We start from the raw sequence: 21,421 nt of genomic DNA on the forward strand, positions 1-21,421 counted from the left end.
TGAGTTCACTCTTAGTTGTCTCAGGTTTTCTTTCACTCTGCAAGTGTCTCAGGGTGTTGGTACTCATCTGGATGTCCCCTACATGAATACCTTCCCCATAGTCATCTTGGCCAGAGGGTTTATGTCTAGCAGTGGAATCCACCCTCACTACCCCCAGACATGCCTAGTTTAAAGCCTTCCTCAGCAAGTCAGTGATTCTCATAGAGAAGAGCTTCTTCCCTCTGCCTGTGAGGTGGATATCATCTCTTGCATGCAGACCAGTGCCATTGAACTTCAAACCAAGGTTGAGGAATCCAAAGTCAACACAGTGACCCTTCTTCAAAGCCCTTGGTTGACTTCCTCGATGCATTCTTCCCTCTGACGACCATGGCCTTTAACTGGGAGGATTGAGGAGAAGACCACTTGTGCTCCTAGTTCCTTGAGCTTCACCCTTATGGTCCTGTAGTCTCTCATGATTCTCCTGGGGTTGTTTCTCACTGTGCCGTTGGTGCCTACATGGACAAAGAACATGGGGTAGTAGTTCATAAGGTGGACCAGCTTTGGGATCCTTGCCATTACATCTCAGATCCTGGCTCCTGGAAGGCAACAGATCCCTTGAGCAAAGGGATGTGGACAACAGATGGTACCTTCTGCTCCCCAGAGCAGGGAGACTTCCACAACAATCACCCTTTGTTGCTTCTTTGATGGGGGTGGCTGTTCCTGTCCTGTCATTGGTGTGGAGGATGTGAATGCCTCATCTGTCAATGGCATGAGGGTTGCTATCGGTGGAGCAACTGATGCACGTCATGGCTTTGGGCCTCAAGTGACCAATTTCCACTCTGCATCGGTATGGGCATCTTGCTGAAGCTCACTTTTCTGCCTGGTCTCTGTGGCATTCTTCTCCAGGTGCAGGGCCTGGCAGTAAGCATCAATATCCTCTTCATGTTCCCTGATGGTTTGCAGTCTGCTCACCTCCTCCTGGAGCTCCCTTACCCGGCCCTACAGAGTTTTCACCAGTGAGCATCCTACAAGTAGGACTGCCTGTACCCCAGATCCCAGCCTCTATCAGATGTGCCAGACAGCCTCTGCAGCCTGGAGTCAAGGGCTCTCTCTGTGTGAAGGCCTGGACCATAGGCCCCATCTGGGTAGAGACTTCTGAGGTACCAAGTGGGGATGGTTCATCCAAATCAGGAATCCTAGGGGTGTGGCATGTGCCCATCACCATATTGCTGGGTGGGCCCTGTTCGCAGGGCTCCTTAGGTGCTTGTTTGAGAAGGAGACCAGATGGGTATGATTACCCCATGTGACCCTCACCAGCAGCTGTTGCTGTTGCTGCAGTCTGGCAGACAGGCTGAAGTAGATGCCTGGAGAGGGGATCCCTTGGCTTCCCAGCTTCTTGTGCAGATGGGGATTCCCTAGGTCCCCGGGTCCCACCCTGGAGGTGGGGGGGGAGGGCTGATCCCTTGTCCTCTTTACCCAAGATCCAGCATTGTAGGCCTATCCCACAGCATAAGGGGCTTAAGCTGCCCAGGGGTGCAACAGGCACAGGGTGTGCTGTGCGTCTCCACTGGGGGCCAACTCAGGGCTGAGAGCCTGCTGATGGCCCCTCCATACACCCTCCCACATGAATTCCTGTGCTAAGTAGCACGGTGGGCCCAGAGCTTGTCTGTTTGCACGGCTCTGGTTGCACAGCTTCTTGTGGGCTGGACTAAGTAGGGGCCCGGGGGGGGGGGCATGATCCTTCTCGGCTCCACTCAGCTGCCACCCCCCCACTATCTAGCTAACTGCCATGGTTCCCCATTTACCTCTTGGTTCTGCGCTGGGGGTATCAGGGGTCTGCCTGGGGGTCCTCCAGGGGTCTTCAGTTCTCGGGGGTGCAATGGGCTTCCGCCCATGCATCTCCTCCAGAGAGCTAGTCCCGACTGACTTGGTCCCAGCTCCATGCCCTGGCTGAGTAATTGAGGCACAGGGTTTGGAAACAGCTGCAGGGGTGGGGCAGGCCCCAGACCCCTGTCCCAATCTGCCAGTGGGGCAGATAGCACTAAGTCCCCAGCTTGCCAGGGGTTCCTGCCCTGGGGGCAGGGAGCAATGTCCCAGCCCCTGCAAGCTGTCTACTAGCCCAGTGCTCCCTGCCAGCCCCTGGGCTAGCATACCCCTGGCTGCTGTAGGAGGCAGGTGCAAAGCCAGCAAGGGTAGAAGCAGATTGCTGCCATGAGCAGCAGATCTGCTCCTGAGACCCTGCACATGTAGACACTTGCCCGGGAGTGTTTACTCACAAGTAGATTACTTGCGAGTAAACTGCTCCCAGATCAAATGCATGTGTAGACACACCCACTGATACATAGAGCTATGGTATGTAATCCACAGGGGTTTCTACAGACCTAAGACTATTATATGTACATCATCTATGATACTGCCTTAAAATAAAAAATCGATTAAAAGAGATATGATGTTCCATGAGAAATTTCAAAGAGTGAATGTGGTCAGTTACTCTAAAAATGTGGGGACCATTGATCTAAATGAATATATCATGTAAAATTTCAGCATTGAATACATTTTTTTGGCCTCTATGCTACATTTGTAGCTTAGCTGGCTGTGAGGGCTGTAGCCAATGGTGACAGCAGAATAAAAGGATGTGAATTTTTTTTTTTTGTGGGTAGATGTTCCTCGCCTTGTTTAAGGGGACAGAAAATATGAGACTGAGGACACTTCCTAATTCCAAATGAATGATCTAAGCATCATAAACCCAGGTTTCTGAGTCTGATTAGAAATTATCTGTGAGCAGCCATTATTATTTGGATCTTTTCTGAAAACCATGAAGAAGCTTTCCAAAGTGGCAGTGGGAGCCCTTTCAGTTCAGATATGTTCACTAATAATCATCCATACTAGCATCCGTAGTGCTTTTGCATCCCAGGGGCACCCTTGTGAATGAAGACTTGCCCACCTGAATGCTAATGAATAAGCAAAGAAAAAGGGGGTCACAAATACCAGTAAAGTAAATAGCTCCCTTTTATTCACCACCATATTTGCAAGTACATTTTGTGCTGTGGCTGAGGATAAGTGTGCAATAAGTAATATAGCCACCTAATGTTAGAACTGTAATCTAATATTTTTGCAGACTTAACACTTGAGTATACCACAAATTATACTGTAGTTCTATTTTTAAAGGGAAAAAAACAACTATCATTGAAAGTACTGCACATATCCAAAGTAAATTAGAGTCTGGCTTTGCCTATGTTCAGTGTTTGCTTTTAGGTACCCAAGAGGTATCTGCACAAATTGGAAGATCCATATAGGTATGAAGAAAGATCTCTCAGTTTTAATAGCATTCCATTTAGAACATTAGCTCTCATCTTTCCTTCACTTTTTGTTTCTTTGCTGGGTGAGGTTGCCTTTAGTTTAGCAATAGTGCATCAAGAGAGGATGTTTTTGACACAAGTAAAATTGGTCTTTATCCAGTGTTTCTCTTGTAAGAATATAGATTTTCACCCTCTAAGATTACAATTCTATACTCTTAAAGGGTAGGTAAAGAATTCAAATAACAAAATGCCCAATCATTAGAGGAACAATTGTTTTTACTACAGACATGCTTTATAGTTTATTGGATGCCTCTTATATTTCATAGAAGAAACCTTCAATTTGCTCTGTGAAGAGTTTTCCAGCTGCATGATTCTAGATTGTTTTTTGGGTTTTGTTTCTTGTTTGCTCTGTTATTATGTGTTATCCAGACTAGGAACTGGTATAGAAAAATACCCTGTGGTATGAATGCTTTAAAGGTCACATTATATATACAACCCATAAAAATGAGTGGAATGAGTTAGAAGGATCCCCCTACCATGTACTGTTTAAAACACCAATATACTTCAATAGTATTTATAAACAAACCGTTTCTCCATTGGGGTCCATTGGCCCATGACTGGAGTTCCTAGGTATTAGTGCAGCACAAACAAACAACCAAATGCTCCTCCAAGTGTCCTCCCCACAGAGCTTTAGATACTGGGAGCAGGATAGCATGAAACAATTAACATTTGACTTCTTAAATTAGTGTTGACTGTAAAATGTAGTTGTTTTTGCTAATCCTGCAAAAGGCACAGCCAGTGCTGCTTTGCCCCTCCTTCCCTCTTCTTCCCTCTCACCTCTCTCCTAGTATGCTATTGCCCTGTGAAGTGGAATGGGAGGGTAGGCATTAGTAGTGTACCCCATGTGACAGGCAGCACAGGGTATCACATTGTTGAAAGCAAACAACAGTGCCAGCTCCACAATACCAGGCCTGTACTGGCAGTGTGTAGCAGAGCATCTCCCTGTGCTCTAGAGGTGTGATTCTGAGCCTTCTCTGGACTTGTGTTACTCACTGTCAACCCAGCTGTAGTGGGTATCTAGCCATTTAGGAGAGTTAAAGGGAGACCAGATGTGATATTGACAAAAGACATCACTCCTTCATGTGCTGTTGGCTACAGAAACTGGCCTTAACCAAGCCAGTTTCCTGGGCTGCTTGACTTGGAAGGACCTTGACCTTGTTTAATTATATCCTGCACATCCCTGCTGATGAGATTTGTATTTAGAAGCTTTTGGTGTAGAAGAAGTGGTCCATGAGTCACAAGGCAGCTTCTTACATTAGGAGCCTCAGCTAAAAGTTGCTGTTACAGGCAATATGGGAAGTGACAATTGCTTAAACTGGGAGTTCTTCACAAATGAAACAGGGCCAAGTTCTGTCCCAGGGATGAGTACATTCATTGCACATTCAAGAGATAATGGAACATCCTGTGCATTTGAGGGCATGATTTTGCCTATTGTATACCTTACAAAATCTGTCAGATGCCACGGGGCACTTGCTTGTCTTCTCTTGACCCTTTTTATTAACATGTTCCAAAGGTTTAGATTTTTCCCCTAGGATAGCTTGCAGACAAAGAATAAATGCTTGCATTGCCACTTTTCATCTATTTATTTTGGCTGCTTGCTTCTGCCCTTCTTTGGAGTTACTGCAATGCATAAATAAGCTCTAACCCATCACCCTGGAGAGAGACAAAAGAGACTGTGCAAAAAAATGGTTTTCACCCTGTAATTTCTGCAATAATATCATACCGCATGACCGGGCTTTTCCAGGCATAGGGGTTGCTATATTTCTTTTAAAGATTTAAAGTGTGGTGTGTTCATGGCCTCACCCTGAACCTGAAAACAATTCTTAATAGATATTTTTAAACTCTTCAAGGTCCATATCATATCCCTTTTAAACAGCCAATTAAGCTTTAATTTGACTATTGTTTCCAGATACAAGCTCTCTCAGGCTCCTGCAGTGCTGGTAAGGACTGCAGCAACAAAGACTTGCACTCAAAGTAGTAATTTAAAGACAGAGAGAGCAGGTGAAAGTAAAAGATTTTTTTGCTTGAAAACTGAACAATTATAAACCCACAGCTGCTGTTACCTGCTGTGAAAACTGCTGATTAAAATAAGAGATGGGAAGTTTCCTTAACCTCATGGTTTTTAGTTTAATTTTGAAGAAGGGTGTGGGGGGGATTTTTTTTGACCTGACTGAGGTTAAGGGAGGCATAGTAACAGCAGAGACAGCAGATACAGAGGCACTAGAAGCTTTCCCCCATGCTGCCCTGTCAATTATCTTAGCGCTGCCCTGTAAGCACCTTCGTCTCCCAAGAGGGATGCAATTCAGACTCCATATTAACTCCTCCTTGAGCTTCTCCCCAGCAAAGGCTCAGCTATCAGGCTTCTAACACATGTGGTTCAGCAGAGTGCATAGTGAATGATGATTTCATGACTCAGATTGCTATCAGCGAGGAGCTAAGCTGAAAATTACTTATTTCATTTCATAGAGGAAGGGAATGGGGGCAGGGTGGAGATGACATAAAGCATTAGAGCTCAATTCAGCACATTCAAATAGGAACCACAATAATGACTTCAACCAAGTGGAACCTGATTATAGTAATGGCTACATTTGGACCATACTAAATAGAATGATTGCTTTCTGTGGGTGTAAGGTCAGCACTTTATTTATTCATCTCTTTTGTTCATGGGTGATTTGATTTATTAGTTATGGATCAAATTAGGCTGTCAATGACATGAATGTCCATCTGGAGTTACACCATTGCAAACAGTACTTTTGTGTTGGTGGAACCAAATATAATTCGACCCATTGTTTTGATTTTGTGTGTTAATTTATAAATATTGATATATATATATATATATATATATATATATATATATATATTTAATATGGAGAATGTATGAGTTTGCAAGTGAGGACACTACACTGAAAGACTATTGACGCATCTCTAGGGGTTCAAATGGCATTGCGGTAAACCCAAAAAACAAAGCTTGGGCAGCTAGCAATATCATCACAGTTCTTAAAGGGTTGCTATCAATTTCAACACTGGATACTTCTTAAAGTGAGTTAAGTTACGGTAAGCACAACTGCTGCCCTTGGATCCCACCTGACAACCTTTGCATCTTACCATATTTTTTAGTTTCAAAGTGACTTTATCTTCCTTATTGCTGTGTGAAAGATCCACATAAGCAACAACAAACAGAACATATAGGGAAAGCAGTGAAATAAACTAAATGCAAAGTGTGCCTTAAATGCACAAGGTGAAAAATACTTCATTATTTTTCTCAGTTGTCTCCCACCTTAGTCTCATTTAGTTCTACTAAACAAGGAAGGCAGCACTGATTGTGCTTTTTGCAAAAATTGGATCTAAAATATTTTCAGACTGATTTAAACTGCCACTGTAATAGATGGTTTGAAGAGGGACTTTATTCACAGTTTACTGTGTTGTATATAATTAATAAGTGATAAAAGATAAAAAGAACCCCCCCAGACCACCCATTATTTATCCTGTCAAAGCATTACTCCGCATTCCTGCATATTAAGTTTCTGGAAGAACAAAAAATTCGAAGGTGCAGCACACCCCGAGATGAACTCTAGTTACATAGGCCAGTGTCTGCCACCAAGAGCTGTTGGGCCTCAATACTGCAAAGTTTTAAGGATGTACTTAACTTTGCATACTATAAGTAGTTTCACTGAAGCCTATGGCCAGTTAACCACCTATGTAAATCTATGAATAGTCAGCACTGGTTGGCATACTACCTCAAAAGTGAACCCTTTTATTTCAGTGGGACTGCTCACATAAGAAAGCATTTCTTAGTTCAACTAAGGGTGGTAAAAACTAGCCCAAGATGAATAACTGATGATAACGGCAGAGCTTGGATTGCAAATAGAACAAAAGGGTTTTGTAGTGTTAAATTCATGGTCAGGACAGAATTTAGCAACAGTTTAAGTTAATGATTTAAAGTGGCCTACTTCAGGATGCATCTATGCAGAAAAAGAAAAATAATACTATGCTTGTGGTAGTATACAAACCTTGTAACTTCTCTTTGTTCAACAAGCTAAGGTCCTATAATAACTGATATGTAGACAGGTTTTGAATTGCTGTCATCACTGTAATGTCTGAGTACCTCACAACAATGTTGCCAACCGGCTGTACATTTATGGCCACTTTGTCAAAATCAAATGTAAAAATACCTGTCTATAAATGTTGCAAGAAAATTAATCTGTCTGTAAAAAACAGAAAGCCACCAGAGCTTCAGTAAGGCTCCTTGGCTGGAAAGAAGCTGGAGGTATGTTTGAAGGACAAATTGAGCACAGTAATGCCACTTGGTGTCTGAGAGGGAGTGCAACACCTTGAAGAGAGCTCTTTTCAGGGTTTTCTAGCTCCGGGGACTCTTCATAGCTCCCTCCCTCTCCTCCCAAGCCTTCTGCTATTGATGCTTCATTCCTTTTGCCTATAACACTCCTCATCTCACAGGTAGGCAGACAATAGCTTTCCATTGGAGGGGGTCTATGCTGGGATGTTACTGGGCAGGGACAGCAAGGGTAAGGCTGGGACATAGGCTGGAGGAGTGCAGCATGTTGCAGGGTGTGGTATCAGGGTCTGGAGGTAAAAAGGGGATGCTAGGGGAGCATAGCATAAAATCACTACAGTAGTTGAGCAGGATTGCCAACCCAAAAAATAGTTTTAATGATTGTGACAGGGAGCCTGGGGCTCTTGTTACTTTAAGGGAGAGACTGCAGCAGAAAGGGCCCCAGGAAGTTGAACAGAGTTTGGCTGCAGGAGGGAAGGTGGCAAGGGAACAGCTCAGGTAATAAGCTGCCAATTAAAGTATGGGAACACACCTGCAGCTGGTCAAAATAACACCTGATTGGAAGGGGAAGAAGCCCAGTGAATATAAATCTGGGTTACTGAGACAGAGAAACCTAGAACCCTGCTGAGAGAATATCCTGCTAGCTTAAACTGGTAGGGAGTGTGAGCTTCAAGCCATGGCAGGTACTCCCAAGGCTGAGGGAGCTAGAGAATAGGAAGGTGGCTGTATAGGATTATAATGATTGGGGGTGGGAGGGGTGGGACTTTGAGTTAAAGTGGTTGCTTGTGTTGGGTTTTTCAGGGGTTTTCCCCTAGTTTTATACTAGAAGACCAGATGTGGTTGATAGGGGTGGATTGGAGGCTGCAGGGGCACCCAATAAAGAGCCTTTCCAGGGTCTGGACTCTATAGAGCAGAAGCCTAAATGCTTTAGGGGGCAGAATAGAGATCAGCTTTGCCCTGGGTTACCAATGCCGGTGGGGGGAGGGGCTGCACCGAGAGCAATCTTGTCCTGGACTACAGATGCCGAGGGGCCGAGACATGGAATAAGCCTGGGCCAAGGGGACCAGAGAATGAGGCTAGGCAAAAGCACTGGTGAGGGCACTCCAGGACTCGGAGGCAGCTTTCCTATTAATGTCAAAGGAACATCAAAGTGTGACAGGTGAGATAAACAAGGAGGGGTTCATATAGAGGACCGGAAGTGTGGATAGGAGTAGGGTGGCCCTAGGAAGTGCCATGGCCCTCCCAAGGGCCCATCCTGTCACAATGCGTATCTTCAAACTTTTTATTGACAACTAAATATTTTTACTGTTTTTGGTATTAAACCCCTAAACTTGAACATGGCCCTCATCCAGGGTCTGGCAGTGGGGTTCCATTTACATAATGTAAAACATATTAGTAAAGACATGAGATTAAGAAAACCTCCATACTGTTTTGGCTTGGCAACCCTGCATCAGAATCACTAACTGATATTTTTTTTTTTTTTTTTTTTTTTTTTAAATCTCGCACCGTCCTGTCCAATGGGTGAAAAAAGAACTGTTAAACTCCTGTGGGAAATGGGCTGTTGAGTTACTTGCCCAAGGTCCCAGTGTATTTATGGCAAAACACAACTGAATTCACACTGCTGAGATCCCACTCTACACCATTAAGCACAGGACCATCTTTCCAGGTCAGAAGGTACCTTAGCTGAATAGTTTCTTACTGACAGAGTACTCCTTGTTCATTGATCCCAGTAAGTACCACTCGGCTTAAGGATGACGAAAACATATCTATGATGAAGAAAACAAAAAATGGAGACACTGGTAATAAGTAAAAGAATAGAAGCATCAAGCGATTCTTCACAGTTTGCACCTGGTGATGGTTCTCCTCCCTGTGCTGAATATATTTTCTGCATAGGGAATAAACAAAAAGAGCATTTTTCTCATTACTGCTCTTTAAGATCCTTTCCCCCTTTAGAATTCAGGTCAGGCTCAGGTCTCAGATCATTAAGATATAAAACTGATGACTATATATTGTGTTTGCCTGCAGTTTTTGTTAACATAGGTATGGATTAGAGTTCATATTTTCAGAGGCAGCCACTGCTACTTGGTTCCTCAATTTCTGAGTGCCCCTCTAAACAAGTTGGGCCTGTGTTCCACAACCTATGATCACCTGTGGTTCCAAAGTTCTGCTTGGGGATGTAACCACTCATCATCTAGCCAAAAGCTCAGGCCAGAAGTGTTGCCAGCTGGGTACAAAAAAGGACATACGTTATTTGGCTGCCTATACATGTACATGTTTGTGTTCTAATTAGAGCACTCCAGTGTCACTTCACCATCACATGTATTAAGCTCCCATGCATTTTAAAATGGATGCAGGGGTGCTTTATCTAAACCTTGTTGAATGAGTTTAGATAAAAAATCCTGTGGCCTTTAAAATGCACAGGAGCTTAACACACAGGACAGTGAGTAATTTCAATTAGACTGGCTGTCCAGGAACTGCTCTAATTAAAATGCACCACCCCCCCACCCCCAAGCATGTGTACAAACATAGCCTATGTTTAGTCTTGAAAAAGGCCCACACAATCCCTGTGACATCAGTGGGATGATGTGAGAGCAATGCAAGAACAGATTCTGTCCCACTACATACAGATTAAGGGACATTTTAAGAGAGAATCTGATGTCTTTATTGTTCCGAGAGATAAATAACTGTTGTGCCTTCTCTAGCAGGACATTTTTTTTAACACAGTTGGACAACTTGGGATAAGTACAGGCAGTCAAAAAGCCTGAGGCTGAACTGATTCAATCTTTACAGGTTAGTTTAGGCTGCAAAGATTGAACCAGTAAGCAAATGAGCAGACAAGCACTTTTGATTCAGGAAATTCAGCCACAAACAAGTGGTGCTAGGGCATGGCTCTCTGGCAAGTAGCCAGCATAGGCTGTGTGTTCACTTCCTCTTCTTGCTGCCCCTGAGGTCTGTGGGATCTGCAGTCCACAATCCCAACAGCAGGACTCCACAGGGTTGCTCATTACTTCCTCTTCCTGCTTCCAGGTGCCTCTGGGATTTGTAGTTTACAGTTGCAGCCAGCAGTAAGCTTGAGTGGAGGAAGGGGTGTTTAGCCCCTCTCCCTAGCCCCAGCCCCCAGCCAGTGTTTGCCTAGGGGAGCAGTCCCATCCCTGTCCTCCCCACCCCTGCCCCACTGCACACTGGACTGCATCCCCAGCCAGGCTTGCCCCACCCAACTCCTCATCAGCCAGCCCTCACTGCTTCAGCTAGGGAGCAGAGGGGCAGGGCTGGCCCTGCTCTCTGGAGCAGACAGCATAGCCCAGCCCAGGGCTGGAAGGTATGCTGGGTTGTTGGGGGACTGTTATGTAACTTGAAGTAGAAAGGGGTCTGGGACAGAAGTTTCATAAACCAGCTTGACCCAAATCTGTAAAGTCTGATATACTACATTCAACAGGGTTTATCTTGAACCAGTTTCAGCCATTTTAATACTGGTTTATGTGCACTGAACTTATGTTTTGTTACAATTTTAAACCAGTTTCTGATCACTTAAACCAGTTTATGTGTAATTTATTTCTCTAGCCTTTGACGCAGTTCAAGAATATTAACTCCCACAGCCTTTTCTTGTCTGGCAGAAAAAAAAATCCTTGTTAGCAGAGAAACTGTAACATGCTCTGTGGTATAAACCAAAACTGGGCAGAGATGGTATTCCCATCATACAAAATTGTCAAGGTTAAAAAAACCCAAACAACTCATGCTGAGCAAGGCAAAAAAGCTGTAATCCAAATTTTTTGTAAATTGGAAAAAAAATATAATTCAAGTCAGGCAAGTGCAACTGTTCATCTTCCTCTCAAGAACTTTATGAATATTTTTCAATTTACTGTAGTTTGCTCAAACTTAGGAACAGTCACTTTGAACCAAAGTAATTATTTTGTATGGAGACAAAACAATTACAATTTCAAAATGTTTTGTTTTTAAAGAGTCTAAACATTTCTTGAACTGACTGTTCTCAATGAAAGGTTTTGACAAATAAGGATTTTAAGATTAAAAATTTTAATCAGAAATTTTTCTTCCAGCATAAATCTTAGGTATTGCTTATCTTCACTGGTAACACCCAGCCATTAGGGACTAGACTGTGATATAAAAATCTGGCTCTCCAAATTTAAATCCAGGAAAATGACAACATTAATCGGGTATCAAGAGAAGGAAATGTAGTGGGCAGAACAAACTCAGTGCCTGCCCCCCCTTCCCACTGGAAAGTAAAGTTGATTTAAAAAGTGGTTCTTTAGACTGACAGCCAATACATACATTAACATTCAACTGTCCACTAAGGTTACATTTCCAAATACAAATAAAGTGTCATTGTTATCCTGGCAAATCCATGGGACCACTCTGTTAATAATCACAAATCTGCGTAAGCACTTTCTGGAAAAGCCACTTCCCCTAGCCCAGCTCTTCTTTACAGACAAATGCCTAATAGGTTGTGACTGGAAAATCCCAGAGAAAGCTGGAGATTTTTCTGAGATGAGCACTGATTGTGCAGGAGCCTGCAGCAATTGCTGACCTGTCTCTTTTAGAGAAAGAGGATTATTACATAAGAAGCAATGCTAGACATTGTATGAAAAGATGCATTTTAATTTCATTCCCCTTAAGAGGAAAACACTTAGAGAAATAAAATGCTAATTTTTGGGAGGCTTCTTTCATAGCTTGTTTGGGTGGGATTTGTCTTTCATTATTATTCAAAGTGTTCTACATGGGGGTCTTACACATATTTATGTATCTTATATAATCTCACACACATATACATGTGTATACTTGAATATTGAACATGTGAACATTGCTGAATTCTTATCAGCATCCCTCCTGCTCCCCCCTTATTTTTGCCCGTTAGATGGACTATCTAACTGGGAGGAGACTTTATGTTTCAATAGCTTTTTGCATGTGTCAGCATAGGCTCTTTTCTTAATTGTTAATTGTCTAGGTTTTCCCCCCTGTAATGTCAACGGGTAATTTCCTTTCATAACTTGTACTGAGGAGTGTGAATGCAATAACACAACCCCTTATTGCTTTTGTTTGCTAAGTATTTTGCTCTCACACTCTCTCTCTCTCCCGCTCACCTGGTGATGGCAGCTGCTTCTCTTTTTCTGTATCAGATTTCTCCATAGAGTCCACCCCGCCCAGCTGATGCTCCATACTGAACAGCTTGTTCGCCTGTAACCATGACAACCACGATGACATCAGCAAGAGGATCCAACATCGCAGAGAGGACTCCAATCTAATTAAATACTAATAATGCCTTTTTAATTGTAGTTTAAATTTTTCGGATACAAAAAAGGGTAGGTGGGTGGATGGGTGAGTGACGGAGGGAAAGGAAAAGTTCTTTTCATACTGGCTGCTTACATTGTGGTAATACTGCCTTTTCCCCAGGCTCCATGGCAGTGTCAGTTTGTCAGAAATCATTTTCTCGTATCACCAAAGCATTCAGCTGCATCTACGTCTCTGATAAAACCAGCTGCAGATGCCTGGGTGGTGACTAAATGATTGTTTTGCAGTTGAAATGGGTTGAGGGATAACACTACAACCCCCCTATCCCAATCAGATTGCAAAGGAAAACACAGATGACTCCATTCTAAACACATTTACCTCCCTGTGCCCTTTTGCCTGTCATGGGTCACTGAAAAAAGGGCTCTTTCTGCTCAAGGTCACTAGTAGTTATAGGAACATCACATTTCTTTCCACTTCCAAAATGTCGTAATAGAAGAGTAACGGACACAGGATATGGGACATTTGATCAGAGTATTCTCTGATTTCTGTGCATTAGTTGAAGCGCTACAAAACTAATTTACCAAGGGCGCGGGGGGGCGGTGTCGAGGAACTAAACTGATCTGTAAATTGAGTCATTGTTCTGTTGGATGAATTTGTTTGCTTTCCGCTGAGTCATTCTACCAGCATTTTGAGAGCTACTGCCAATTCTCAAGTAGGAAAATCTGAGCTACGTTCCCTCTAGCCAAGCTCATACCAAGTCTTATTTCTGGTGGAAATAAATCCTTAGTGGGCTCCTGGAACAAAGGACACCTACATTGCTCTATTTGTTCATTGTAGCAGAACAGGGAGCCCTACTCTGATTGGATTCTTTCCTTAGACTACACAGGCTGAGCAAAGAACCAGTCACTTTGGTCGGCAGCACACCTTGCACCGTGGCATCTCTTGATACCATTGGACATTAGGGAACTGTTTTGGAGGACTGGACTTTAGAATCAGTCTTCCGATCCTCACCAAGGCACATGATAACCTTCCTTAACAGAGCATTGGTAATTTCTGAGCAGAGAAGAAAACAAAAGGCACTACACACTTAACCAAGCTGGCATACAGCCAGCCCTAGTTTTTCTCAGAATGATTGCAATTATGTATATCTTGGACACAGGACATAAATGCAAGTCATCAATTATCCTAGTGTCTGATGAGATATCCCAAGCACATCTCATTCTTTCAAATCCAATCACCAGTAGCAGAGTCTACTTTTCAAGTCCCTTCAGCTGCGAGGAGCCAAACAACTCCTCCCCGCCACCCTCCAAGACTGCCCTGCACAACAGTACTTTACTTTATAGGGTGACTCCAGTGCACAGGGGCTAACATGATCCTGAAGAACTCAGCCTTTGGAAAGCTAACCAGTCGTCTGTAATGAAGGGAACACTTATGGAAAGAAGAAACTTCTGTGAGAAACAGCTGACTGGGGAGCCTCTGAGAAACAGTGGGTGCCATCAGATTTTGATAGCTCATTTATCTGAAGCCCTCAGGGAACCAGACCATGCTAGGACTTTTCAGCTAAAGTTGCTTACAGCCACTTTTAAAACTTAGGCATGTACTGGACTACATAAAAGGGCAGATTTAGTAGGAGAACTCTTTTTTTTTTTTCAAATCTGTTAGTAGCTTTAGTACATTTTTGGAGTGATTTCCTAGCACTCTGAAAGACCAGGCAACTCATGCAACATTCCTACTCTTCACAAACAGATACTGTTGCTTTTGGTTAGCTACAAGGCCCATGTGAAGCAGCTAGTATTCACTTTGGATTTGGCTGATTCGGGGGACAGTGATTCAATTCAGTGATTGGAATCACTGTCCCAAATCGATTCGGCAACTGCCAAATTGTCCGAATCTCCAAATCAAACAGGCCCCATCCCCCACCCACTCTCTCAGCCCCGTCAATGGCTACCCCGCCCACCCCAGCGTCCCGGCTCTTAAAAAAAAAATCCGTACTCACCAGTTCCTGCCAGGTGGGGGGGGAGCAATCCCCACTGCTCCCCACTGCCCCGTGTGCGTGGGGAGCTCTGCCATGAGCCCCCATCTTCCTCCTGCTCCCCTGGCCCCAGTCTCCCAGCTCTTTTTTTTTAAAAAAAGCCCCGCACTCATCAGCTCCTGCCAGGTGTGGGGGTTTCATAGATTTCATAGACATTTGGGCTGGAAGGGACCCCGAAGGATCATCGAGTCCAGCCCCTGCCCCAGGGGCAGGAAGTTAGCAGGGATCATAGGATCCCAGCAAGATAAACATCCAAATGTGTCTTGAAGGCATTCAAAATGGGTGCTTGAACCACCTCCGGCAGCAATCTATTTCAAACGCTGGGGGCTTGGACAGCAAAGAAGCTCTTATGTCCAGCCTGAATCGGTCGTGGCAGAGTTTGTGACCATTTGATTTTGTCATCCCTTGGGGTGCTCTGGTGAACAGACATTCCCCAGATCCTGGTGAGCACCCTGATAAACTTATAGGTGGCCACCAGATCACTGCTGACCCTGCGCTTTTCCAGGCTGAAGAGTCCCATGGCTCTTAGCCTCTCTTCATAAGGTCTGTTTTCCTGACCTCTGATCATGCGCGTGGCTCTCCTCTGCACTCTCACAAGCTTCTCCACATCCTTCTTGAATCGTGGAGCCCAAAACTGGACGCAGTACTCCAGCTGTGGCCTCACCAAGGCCGAGTACAACGGGAGAACGACGTCCCGGGATTTGCTTGAGAAGCATCTATAGATGCAAGCCAGCGTTTTGCTTGTTTTACTAGCTGCAGCATCACATTGAAGGCTCATGTTCATCTTGTGGTCAACCATGACCCCCAAGTCCCTTTCATCTGTAGTGCTAACCAGTGTATCACTGACAAGCCTATAAGCATGCTGTAGGTTTTTCCTCCCAAGGTGGAGAACCTTACATTTTTCAGTGTTAAACACCATCAGGTTCTCATCCACCCACTTCATGAGCCTGTCAAGATCTGCCTGGATCACCCTCCTGTCCTCAGGTATGGATGCTTTACCCCAGAGTTTGGTGTTGTTGGCGAACTTGGCCAGTCCGCTTCTGACACCAATGTCTACATCATTGATGAAGATGTTAAAAAGTAAAGGCCCAAGGACAGAGCCTTGAGGGACCCCACTGGTCACCGCACACCACGATGATTGACTTCCATCCACCACCACCCTCTGGGTCCTACTGCGGAGCCAATTCCCCAGCCAGCAGATCATGGTGAGGTCGAGGCCACAGTTAGCCAGTTTTGCCAAGAGGTGATCAAGGGATACCAGATCGAAGGCTTTTTTAAAGTCAAGATATATGACATCAATCTCTTCCCTCTTGTTCAGGTGATAGGTCACCTGGTCATAAAAGGAAATGAGATTGGTCAAGCAAGCCTACCCGCAACAAACCCATGTTGGCTATCCCTCAGGATCTTGCCATCTGATAAGGATGGCCTCTTTGATAATCTTTTCGAAGACCTTCCCCAGGATAAAGGTGAGGCTGATGGGCCTGTAGTTTGCTGGATCTACTTTCCTCCCTTTCTTGAAGATAGGCATGACATTGGCCTTCTTCCAATCTTCGAGCACTTCACCAGAGCACCAGGAATTCTTGAAGATCCATGCCAGGGGCTGAGCTATGATGCTTGCCAGCTCCTTGAGTACCCTTGGGTGTAAGCCGTCAGGGCTGGCTGACTTGAAGTTATCCAGCTTGTCAAGGTGTTCCTTCATGAGGTCATCTTCGATGGAAGGTAAGGAATCTCCCTCACCTGGGCCTCCCTGACCCACAGTGGGCAGGGGCGTCCCACGGGACTGGTGAAAAACTGACGCAAAGTACCCATTTAGCAAGTTTGCTTTTTCCTGGGCATCGGTTGTCAGTTGTCCCATCTGGTTTAGCAGGGGTTCAATGTTGCCCTTGATTTTTCTCTGGCTCCCCACATATCTAAGAAAGGACTTTTTGTTGACCTTGATATTTGTAGCTAGTTGGAGTTCCATTGCAGCCTTGGCTTTCCTGCTTTGCTCAGTGCAGGTTTGGACCAGAGCAGAGTATTCCTCCTTGGTGGTGGTTCCAGTCCTCCATCCTTTGTAGGTCTTCCTTTTAAGATGCAGGAAGTCTGCTAGTTCCCTGGAGAGCTAAGGGGGCTGCTGTGCCCTTTTGTTATCTTTCCTCTGAGACGAGATAGACTTTGCTTGCGCATCCAGGATTGCTCCCTTGAGGATCAACCACTTGTCCTGAACTCCCCTCCCCTTTGGGTTGTGGCCCTTTAGGGCCTCACTGATAAACCTCCTGAACTTGTCAAAATCAGCTTTCCTGAAGTTGAGTCAATATTACTGACTGACTTGCCAGTTTTATGTCAGATGCTGAAGGTGATCAGCTCATGGTCACTGTCACCTAGCTTCCCTTCGATCATTAGGTCACTGATTAGGTCATCCCTGGTTGCCAGAGCCAGGTCGAGCAGCGCTTTACCTCTCATTGGCCCGTAGACTTCCTTTGTCAGATAGAGGTCATCCATGCACGAGAGGAAGCTTTGCGACTGCTCGGATTTGGCTGAGCGCTCCTCCCATGAGATATCTTGGTAGTTAAAGTCTCCCATGACAACCATACACTGGGAGCACATGGCCTCAGCCAATTCCCTGGCAAACTCCTGGTCAAGGTCTTGACCCTGGGTAGGGGGTCTATAGTAGACTCATGCCATAGTATCCCCTGTGCCTTGTTCCCCACAGATTTTAACCCAGAGGGTCTCAAGTCATCCACCATGGGTGCCAATGTTGGTTTGCATGGATGCGTAGCTTTCCTTGACATAGAGAGCTACACCCCCGCCCCTTTTTTCCCCTTGATCCCTCCTGTACAGGGTATAGCCATCTATACCTGTGGTCCAGTAATGGGTGGAGTCCCACCAGGTCTCCATTATCCCTATGACATCATAGTTATTTGTGTTAAGCAGGAGGACCCGTTCCTCCTGTTTATTCCCCAAGCTCCTGGCATTTGTGTATAGGCAAGCAAGTGTCCCCTTGGGGGCCCTAGCCTTGCCTACAGTTTGTTCCAGGGCTGGGGCAGGGGTGGGCTCCCAAGGGGGGCAAGAGTGCCCAAAAGCCTCCCTGGCTCACCAAAGATGTCCGGGAATGCCTGGTTGCCAAAAGGGCAGTGTACACCCGGTGGAAGGGGTGGCTACCTCCACTGCTCAGGCCTGTAGGGGGGCTGTTAGGAAAGCTAAGGCAGACATAGAGCTAGGGCTAGCGTCCAAGATCAAAGATAATAAAAAGTCCTTTTTCAAATATATAGGGAGGATGAAGAAGGCACCGGGAAATGTGGGGCCCCTGCAAGATACATTGGGAAATCTGGTGGTTGCGTCAGAGGAGAAGGCAGACCTCTTTAACAAATTCTTCACCTCTGTTTTCTTGTGCAGGGACCGGGACTCCCCCACCATGATTCAAGACGGACTTGAGGGGGAACGCCTCAAGACCTAAGGTTGAGGAGGACTGGGTTAGAGTGCTTCTGGAGGGGCTGGACGTGTTCAAATCAGCAGGTCCAGATGCTCTCCACCCCAGGGTGTTGAGGGAGCTAGAAGGGGTTATTGCAGGGCCCTTGGCACGGCTTTACGAGTGCTTGTGGTGCTCAGGCCAGGTGCCAGATGATTGGAGGATAGCTAATGTGGTCCCCATCTTTAAGAAAGGGAGGAGGGAGGTCCCGGGCAACTATAGGCCTGTCAGTCTTACCTCAATCCTGGGGAAACTCTTTGAGAAGATCATCAAGGAGCACATCTGTGATGGGCCAGCATCCGGGATGATGCTCAACGGCAACCAGCACGGTTTCATTAGGGGCAGGTCATGTCAGACCAACCTGATTGCCTTTTATGATCAGGTCACAAAAGCATTGGATACAGGTGTTGCCGTGGATGTAATCTTTCTGTACTTCAGCAAGGCCTTTGACACTGTCTCCCACCCCATCCTCATTAAAAAACTAGGCGACTGTGGCATTGATGCCTACACAGTCAGATGGATTGCAAATTGGCTGAAGGGTCGTACTCAGAAGGTGATGGTGGATGGGTTATATTCGACCTGGGGGGAAGTGGGCAGTGGAGTCCCCCAGGGCTTGGTCCTTGGGCCCACACTGTTCAATTTCTTTATTAGCGATTTGGATGACAGGGTGAAAAGCAACCTGTTCAAATTTGCTGATGATACCAAAATTTGGGGTGAGGTGGGCACGTTAGCAGGGAGGGAAAGACTGCAGCAAGACCTGGATAGGTTGCAGGGGTGGGCTAACAAAAACAGGATGCATTTCAATACTGACAAGTGCAGGGTGCTGCACTTGGGCAGTAGTAACCAGCAGCACACTTATAAGATGGGAAACTCCCTTCTTGAGAGCAGAGGCAGACAGGGATCTTGGAGTCATCATTGACTCCAAGATGAACATGGGCCAACAACGCGAGGTCATGGTCGGCAGGGCTAACTGGACCGTATCATGCATCCACAGGTGCATCTCAAGTAGGGCCAAGGAGGTGATCCTCCGCCTCTACGCGACACTGGTCAGGCCACAGCTGGAGTACTGTGTCCAGTTCTGGGCACCCCACTTCAGGAGGGATGTGGACAACATTGAGAAGGTCCAGAGGAGGGCCACCCGCATGATCCGGGGACAGCAGGGCAGACCCTACATTGAGAGGCTACAGGACCTGAACCTATTCAGCCTTCACAAGAGAAGGCTGAGGGGGGACCTTGTGACCATCTATAAACTCACTAGGGGGGACCAGAAGGGTTTGGGGGAGACCTTGTTTCCCCTAGCGTCCCCTGGGATAACAAGGTATAATGGTCACAAGTTGTTGGAGTGTAGGTTTAGATTAGACATCCATAAGAACTACTTCACAGTCAGGGCAGCTAGGCTCTGGAACCAGCTTCCAAGGGAAGTGGTGCTCGCTCTTACCCTGGGGGTCTTTAAGAAGTGGCTTGATGCCTACCTGGCTGGGGTCATTTGAGCCCAGTTTTCTTCCTGCCCAGGCAGGGGGTCGGACTTGAAGATCTACAAGGTCCCTTCCGACCCTACTTCTTTGATTCTATGATTCTATGAAGTGCCTTGGCCTGCTGGCTTTGCAAGGGTTGCCCAGTGGACCAGCCGTGGCAGTAGTCCCCCCATCCCCCAGCAGTTTAAAACCTGGTGGAGCAGGTCAGCCAGTCTGTGGTAATACCTGCTGCTCCACCACTGCCCCACACTGCATAGGGGGGGCTCTGCCATGAGGTCCTGATGGCCGCTGCAGCAGCCGGTGAGTGTGGGGCTTTTTTTTTTTAACATGCCAGGATGCTGGTGCTCGGTGGGGCAGTCATTGACAGGGCTGGGAGAGCACACGGGGATCAGGGGGCACTCAGGGGGGCCGGGGGAGCAGGCAGGAGTCCGGCCATGGTCCACTCTCTGCCTGAATCTCTGAATCTCCTCCAAATCAATTTGGAGGCTTTGAATTGATTCAAACCCTTTTTTTGGTCTCCCGATTTGATTTGGATTCAGAGATTCAGCCACCAAATTGGGCCGAATCTCCTCCGAATCAAATCAACAACTGAAGTTTTGCACAGCCTTGTTAGCTACCCACATGGTACCATGTCAAGTGCAAAGCTAATGCCATGATTTCCAAATCCTTCCATTAAACAGGTCTTAGATATCCTATAGTATATTTTCCTGTCTGTGACAGTGATGTCCCTTAACATCTCTGCTTCCTGAGAGCAATGAAGTGTTCAGCCTTAAGGGTGAAGTGTGAAGTGTAATGCAAGTGCATACTAGGCATTCCTCAGTAGCAAGGCCAAGTACTGAAGTACGGCAGGATGACTGTGCATCCCACAGTTCTGAAATTGAAGTTGAAACCTACTTCTCTAATACAGCCTTCCTCCAGATGTCTCTGCAAATGTCAAAGAAAAAAGAGAACAGAAACAAAATGAAGAGATGAAGGAAGAACAAGGGAAAAGATGAAATAGGAAGGGAGAGCAGATTAGAGGGAAAAAGAAAACCTCAGGAAAAAAAATTATCCGAGTGCCCTTGGGGCAGAAAAATTGGACACTGACCCATTCTTGGATTTGGCTTTCAGTTCTTTCAATTCAGATACTACAGTGATGGGTACCATTAAAGAAATGGAGATCAAATAGATAGATGGCCAGATCAATCTGTATGTCTTCAGCAAATTCACCAGTTTTAAACATTGTTGGAGATGTTGTTAAAATGTTGGGCACTTGGACACGTGACAATGTAAGCATGTACATGTGATGAAAATTTTCCTTTGTGTGGCTTAATGGCATTACACTTTACATGTATGAGAGTTTTGGGGGTTTTAAATGAGGTTGCATGATCACAAACTAAATCACATCCCGACGTAGTTTAGTTTGCAATGTTGCAACTTGGAATGTTGCAGCCATGAATCTATCAGCTCGTCCCCTGGCCACAGGAGAGGCAGACAGGCTCCTCAGGGAAAAAAAGGATTGGGTCCCTCACCACTTCTACCTTCAGCAGATGCCTGCAGCTGCCAGGGCATGGGCTGGCTTGCCCCTGGGAAAGTGTGTGGATTTTGGCACTG

The 21,421-nt window shown here is 45.7% G+C and overlaps 1 long non-coding RNA gene across 1 annotated transcript; it reads left to right on the top strand.

Moving 5' to 3' along the window:
• The first annotated feature begins 7,625 nt into the window (after nt 1-7,625).
• Nucleotides 7,626-12,907, top strand: LOC106740469 (uncharacterized). The gene is made up of 3 exons (XR_002090167.2): nt 7,626-7,793; nt 9,161-9,295; nt 12,762-12,907. It is a non-coding gene; the product is annotated as an uncharacterized LOC106740469 (long non-coding RNA).
• Nucleotides 12,908-21,421: the final 8,514 nt, after the last annotated feature.

Source organism: Alligator mississippiensis, chromosome 1 (assembly GCF_030867095.1).
Source record: "Alligator mississippiensis isolate rAllMis1 chromosome 1, rAllMis1, whole genome shotgun sequence".
NCBI classification, from domain to species: Eukaryota; Metazoa; Chordata; order Crocodylia; family Alligatoridae; genus Alligator; species Alligator mississippiensis.